Source organism: Macrobrachium rosenbergii, chromosome 23 (genome assembly GCF_040412425.1).
Source record: "Macrobrachium rosenbergii isolate ZJJX-2024 chromosome 23, ASM4041242v1, whole genome shotgun sequence".
Lineage (NCBI taxonomy): Eukaryota > Metazoa > Arthropoda > Malacostraca > Decapoda > Palaemonidae > Macrobrachium > Macrobrachium rosenbergii.
Genome location: NC_089763.1, coordinates 54,164,803 through 54,171,962, shown reverse-complemented (window position 1 = coordinate 54,171,962; position 7,160 = coordinate 54,164,803). Strand labels below are relative to the sequence as shown.

Below are 7,160 nucleotides of genomic sequence, written 5' to 3'. Positions count from 1 at the left end.
GTTTCAGTAAGGCTTCATTTACATCTAGACAATCCCTATCACGGCTAGACTCCTCGCTCGACAGAGATTCCAATTCTACACACTACTCCCTATCTTTAGCTGGGTTCATTTGTCTCATTATAGCAGCCTTAATCTCTTTTCTATTAGCCTGGCTGAACGGCTAATCTAAAAATTCACTAACAGCAAGTAAGTCATTTCTCAAGATCACCTAACTTAATTTTCCATTCAACATTTAAGTAGGCTTCAACTTGCTCTTTCGCCTGTATTGAATTAGCTATTTTTATAGAAAAAATCAAATTACACTTCCTTCCAATGAACCACTCAACAGTAATACTATCTCTACCCAACAGCCTGTTCTACGAGATAGATCCCGCTCAGAATGCCATTTATGTTATGGCCTATAAGTGTCCTAATTCTAGATCTCAAAAACATAATACTCGATAAAAAAAACTAAGATCATTAAGGCCAGCAGTTCGAAACTTGTCAGTAATTAAAAAGGCTCTTGATTAACGTATTTACACTTTATTAAATAGTTTTGGCAGTTCATTAGGTAGTGATTGATGGATACACTAAAACAAAAAATCTATTGTAATGAGAAATGTTACTACCCAACTCAGTATACGAAAACTCATCTCCTGGACAGCTTTACATACAAAGACGTGATGATACCAAGTGCCTCGTAGGATCTTGGGTTCACATACTAATTAATGACATTCCTGGAAGTCTACTGAAGGATGTAAATTATTTTATCAGTCCGGGACTTCACATAAGCGACGAAAGGTATTCGATGAAGGAGTGCAAAGTCCTAGCCAGGTGTACTGTTCCACTTAATGAAGTGAATGAAGTCCTCCACTGATGTCTCCAAAAAGGGGCTATGTATAGTCAGTAGCCATTACTACAGAGTTGTTGGTGTGCACATCCACTTACGGAAGCATTGGTGAGAGAGGAAGGCGCTACACGCAGGTGTCGGACCCTTCAAAAACATGTGGAGACAGACCGACACCTCACAAAGTCACAAAGTCCACGTAGGCCTCTCCAGCCACGAAACTCGTAGTTGTACAGGCACTCGCTGTTAAGTCAATCTTCCATCTACTGAAATACCTGCTACAGCCAGAACTACCACGCATCTTCACCGCACTCACTTCTGTCGTCGTTCGTCGGAAGCATGGTTTTCTTTTCGGTTTCGGTGATTACATCAAGTCCTGTTGTAATGATTAAAAACGAGCATCAGATTCCTTAATGGCTAATTTTAGATGTTAAAACCCCAACCGCTGTCTTATTAGGCATAAACTACTGATTAATATTTACATAATCGTACAATCATTCCGACCAGCCCAAAAATAAAACACTTATTAGCAAAGCAAATCATCTCTCAGGTGACCTGACTAGTTTCACAAAGCACTGTTCTTGAATGTCTAAGTGCCTTGTGATCATGAACAGCAGGATAATCATTGTGCTGATAGTGCCATTTACTCAGTGTTCACGGATAGCCTAACACGCATTTGAGGGGGTTCGTGGAAAATAAATTCATTGCCCACGTTCATGGATGGCATCACAAGACTATTGCCAGTATTTGTGGGTAACATCACAAACTGTTGCCAGTATTCATGAGTAACAAACTGTTTGCCAGTATTCAAGAGTAACTTCCAAACTCATTGCTTGTGCATGAGTATCAAACAATGACTCCTGTTGAGTAACCAACTCATTGCTTGTGTACATAAAAGTGACACTCATGTTTGAGTTAAACTCATTGCTTGCATTCATAGAGAAAATCTGTGTTCATAAAGAAAAGCTCGTTGATTGTGTTCAAGAGTAAAACTCACTCTGTGTTCATAGCACAAACTCATTGCCTGTGCTCATATGACAAACTCACTGTGTTCATGGAGTAAAACTCACTGCTGTGTTCATATTGTGTTCGAGTAAAACTCATTGTGTTCACAGAGAAAGGCACGTTGATTGTGTTCACAAAAACTCATTGCCTGTGATCATAGGGCGAAAAACTGGGCGCCCGTGTGCACAGGGCGAAAAACTGGGCGCCCGTGTGCACAGGGCAACAAACTGGGCGCCCGTGTGCACAGGGCAACAAACTGGGCGCCCGTGTGCACAGGGCAACAAACTGGGCGCCCGTGTGCACAGGGCAACAAACTGGGCGCCCGTGTGCACAGGGCAACAAACTGGGCGCCCGCGTGCACAGGGCAACAAACTGGGCGCCCGTGTGCACAGGGCAACAAACTGGGCGCCCGTGTGCACAGGGCACCAAACTGGGCGCCCGTGTGCACAGGGCACCAAACTGGGCGCGGCGTGCACAGGGCAACAAACTGGGCGCCCGTGTGCACAGGGCACCAAACTGGGCGCCCGTGTGCACAGGGCACCAAACTGGGCGCCCGTGTGCACAGGGCACCAAACTGGGCGCCCGTGTGCACAGGGCACCAAACTGGGCGCCCGTGTGCACAGGGCACCAAACTTAGTTCATGGGCGCAAACTCGTGCCTGCACAGAGCAACAACTCGGCGCCTGCGTGCGCAGGGCAACAAACTGGCGCAGAGAGCAACGCGGTGCCAGGGCAGAGCAACAAACTCGGTGCCTGCGTGCGCAGAGAGCAACAAACTCGGTGCCTGTGTGCGCAGAGAGCAACAAACTCGGTGCCTGCGTGCGCAGAGAGCAACAAACTCGGTGCCTGCGTGCGCAGAGAGCAACAAACTCGGTGCCTGCGGCGCGAGAGAGCAACAAACCCGGTGCCTGCGGCGCAGAGCAACAAACCCGGTGACTGCGCGCGCGCAGAGAGCGGTGACAGGGCGAGAGAGCAACAAACCCGGTGACTGCGGCGCAGAGTGCAACAAAGGGCGGCGCGAGAGAGCGCAAACCCGGTGACTGCGGCGCAGAGAGCAACAAACCCGTGACTGCGGCGCGAGAGCAACAAACCCGGTGACTGCGGCGCAGAGAGCAACCCCCGGTGACTGCGAGCGCGCAGAGAGCAACAAACCCCCGGTGACTGCGTGTGAGCAACAGAGAGCAACAAACCCGGTGACTCATCGCGCAGAGAGCAACAAACCCGGTGACTGCGTGTGCCAAACCCGGTGACTGCGGCGAAAGAGAGCAACAAACTCGGTGACTGCGCGAGCGCAGAGAGCAACAAACCCGGGTGACTGCGGCGCAGAGAGCAACAAACCCGGTGACTGCGGCGCAGAGAGCAACAACCCGGTGACTGCGGCGCGAGAGAGCAACAAACCCGGTGACTGCGGCGCGAGAGAGCAACAAACCCGGTGACTGCGAGCGCAGAGAGCAACAAACCCGGTGACTTCGGCAGAGAGCCGGTGACTGCGGCGCAGAGAGCAACAAACCCGGTGACTGCGAGGGCAGAGAGCAACAAACCCGGTGACTGCGAGGGCAGAGAGCAACAAACCCGGTGACTGCGAGGGCAGAGAGCAACAAACCCGGTGACTGCGAGGGCAGAGAGCAACAAACCCGGTGACTGCGAGGGCAGAGAGCAACAAACCCGGTGACTGCGAGGGCAGAGAGCAACAAACCCGGTGACTGCGAGGGCAGAGAGCAACAAACCCGGTGACTGCGAGCGCAGAGAGCAACAAACCCGGTGACTGCGAGCGCAGAGAGCAACAAACCCGGTGACTGCGAGCGCAGAGAGCAACAAACCCGGTGACTGCGAGCGCAGAGAGCAACAAACCCGGTGACTGCGAGCGCAGAGAGCAACAAACCCGGTGACTGCGTGCGCAGAGAGCAACAAACCCGGTGATGCTGCGGCGCAGAGAGCAACAAACCCGGTGACTGCGGAGCGAGAGAGCAACAAACCCGTGACTGCGAGCGCAGAGAGCAACAAACCCGGTGACTGCGGCGCGAGAGCAACAAACCCGGTGACTGCGAGCGAGAGAGCAACAAACCCGGTGACTGCGAGCGCAGAGAGCAACAAACCCGGTGACTGCGAGCGCAGAGAGCAACAAACCCGGTGACGCGAGGAGAGAGCAACAACCCGGTGACTGCGGCGCGCAGAGAGCAACAAACCCGGTGACTGCGGCGCGAGAGAGCAACAAACCCGGTGACTGCGAGCGCAGAGAGCAACAAACCCGGTGACTGCGTGCGCAGAGACCAACAAACCCGGTGACTGCGCGGAGAGAGCAACAAACCCGGTGACTGCGTGCGAGAGAGCAACAAACCCGGTGACTGCGGCGCAGAGAGACAAACCCGGTGACTGCGGCGCAGAGAGCAACAAACCCGGTGACTGCGTGCGAGAGAGCAACAAACCCGGTGACTGCGGCGCAGAGAGCAACAACCCGGTGACTGCGGCGCGAGAGCAACAAACCCGGTGACTGCGGCGCGAGAGAGAGCAACAAACCCGGTGACTGCGGCGCGAGAGCAACAACAGCAAACCAGAGCAACAAACCCGGTGACTGCGGCGCGAGAGCAACAAACCCGGTGACTGCGGCGCAGAGCAACAAACCCGGTGACTGCGGCGCGAGAGCAACAAACCCGTGACTGCGGCGAGAGCAACAAACCCGGTGACTGCGTGCGCGAGAGAGCAACAAACCCGGTGACTGCGTGCGCGAGAGAGCAACAAACCCGGTGACTGCGTGCGCGCAGAAGCAACAAACCCGGTGACTGCGGCGTGCGCAGAGAGCAACAAACCCGGTGACTGCGGCGCAGAGAGCAACAAACCCGGTGACTGCGGCGAGAGAGCAACAAACCCGGTGACTGCGTGCGCAGAGAGCAACAAACCCGGTGACTGCGTGCGCAGAGAGCAACAAACCCGTGCGGCGCAGAGAGCAACAAACCCGGTGACTGCGGCACAGAGAGCAACAAACCCGGTGTGAATGCGTGCGCAGAGACCAACAAACTCACTGTGATGGTCACAGAGACCAACAAACTTGAATGTTCATGGAATAACAAACTTGTCTAAGTTCATAGAATAACAAACGCAAAAGTTCATAGAAGCAACAAACTCACTGTATGGTCACAGAGTAACAAACATGTCTAAGTTCATAGAATAACAAATTTGTCTAAGTTCATAGAATAACAAACTTGTCTAAGTTCATAGAATAACAAACTTGTCTAAGTTCATAGAGTGAACTCATTGCCTGTATTCACAGTAACAAACTCAGTGTTAGCGGATAGCATCGTAAACACACTGCTTATGCTATGAGTAACCTAACTGTATCAAAACTAACCAGCATACCTGACAAACTTATTTGATTACACCCCAATCAGAGTAAACAGATTCAAATTATTCTATGCAAAAAACTTCCAAGACTTAAAATTTCCATAGCTTCAACTAAAAAATTGCTTTTGTGCTTTCTGTTAACAGGAGCTGAAAGTTCCAAGCTATGAGTTACTGACAGCAGAAATCCAAACATTACTTTGGACAATCTGTCTGGGGAAAATGTAGCATGGTTTTGATGACTTGGAAGAGGCTAGCTATTGGGTAACCAAGTGCTATTATCGTAAATGACCCTTACATTTAGGAATCTTCATAGAACCCCTATAACCAGAAATTTTCTGTTTGCGAGAAAGTAAATACCAAGTACGAATCCTCAAATTCTATGTCTAACGCCAACTTGAGCTATCCTAGATCCCCTATAACCAGAAATTTTCTGTTTGCGAGAAAGGAAATACCAAGTTCGAATCCTCAAATTCTATGTCTAACGCCAACTGGAGCTTAAAAATATATTTCAGGCAAAAACTTTATGAATATTGGCCAAAACTTACCTGACCTAACCTAACCACAAACATTCCATTTTCAGAAAGCTAAAATTCTAAAGTAAAACATACCAAGACACTAGACTTTTACAAATTTAATTTTTATTAATGCTGAATATTGCCGTTAGAGAGCATAAACAAATTTCCTCAAACCTTGGGGAGCTTCTGCAAACTTAAGTGGGAGGTAGCCAAGCTTAAACACCTAATACCTATCTGAACTTGCAAGATAACTAAGCAATAGATTAAGTCCGTACTAACCACCTGAAAGAAAATTTGATTAGTTCAAAACCACCCAAGAATCTGCATAGTAGGTCATACGACCTACTATGCAGAACATGGGGGCTCCCCCACCCCTCTCGGGGTACCGCCCCTAAAGGGGTGGAGGATAAGGTCTATTTGTATATACTGTCCAAGAACAGTAGATACAAATTAAAAATTTACAAAAATTAAAAATGTAAATTTAAGAATAATATGAAATTTTTAAAAGAAAATTTAACACTAAATTTATGACAAATTAAAAATGTAAATTTAACAAATTAAAGTAAATTTATGACAAATTAAAAATTTAAATTTAACAAATTAAAGTAAATTTATGACAAATTAAAAAATTTTAGAAAAAATAACTTGCCAGTAAAAATTCCCTCCTACATACCTGTTGCTAAACAGCAGCTTTACCATGCGTGAAGCTTTACCGTTAGGACATGCAACTCCAAGTCAAACTCACACGAAAAATCCTGAAAAGAAAGCTTTTAGAGCTGTGCGTGACTTAATCTAAATCTCGTAAACTTTGGACGATGACTCATATCAGCTTATGGGTAAACGCCCACAAAAAATAGAATGACTGCCAAAGATTTGTACGAGACTAAACACGCTGCAAGATTCGAAAATCCACAGAACAAATACACAATATTAGCAATAATATAGTCAAGTTCCAGTGTTACCTTGCAGAAGCCCGGGACTTGTTATAACCTTAACCAGCGAAGTGACAACAATCGATGGAAACCTCAAGTGCCAACTGTTAGTCTAGTCGCGTGATAAACGGGTTTTTCGTAAAAACTCCACAACAGGACCAATTACGATACGATAAATTAAGAAGGAATTGAATACGCCACTCCTGAGGAAAAAAAGGATCACTTAACAAACTCCCGCTAAACGTCTACCGCCAAAAACGATGTTATAATCGAAGGTCCGGAGGTTCAACTGTCCGAAGTTATTCCGAACTGAAACGACGTTATCATTTGCCAAGGACTCTAAAGTCTTAGCAGTGTCTTGCCTCTTCGAAAATGACCGACCGTATGCGATCCATGGATATCCTCGAAATCGCTAATTCTGCAAGTATAATTTTTATTTCCTACTCCCTTCTTTTACTTGTCTTTCATGGAAGTTTAAAATACAGCACATGATAAATAGATTTTCCCGAACTTAACTCGCAATTTCTTTAAGGGATCACGAAAT

The 7,160-nt window shown here is 47.7% G+C and overlaps 1 long non-coding RNA gene across 1 annotated transcript; it reads right to left on the bottom strand.

Annotated features, from left to right (window-relative positions):
• Positions 1–506: 506 nt before the first annotated feature.
• Positions 507–6,911, bottom strand: LOC136851216 (uncharacterized). The gene is made up of 3 exons (XR_010856816.1): positions 6,647–6,911; positions 6,358–6,439; positions 507–1,202 (listed from the first exon to the last, which is right to left on the bottom strand). It is a non-coding gene; the product is annotated as an uncharacterized lncRNA (long non-coding RNA).
• Between the last annotated feature and the right edge of the window lie 249 nt (positions 6,912–7,160).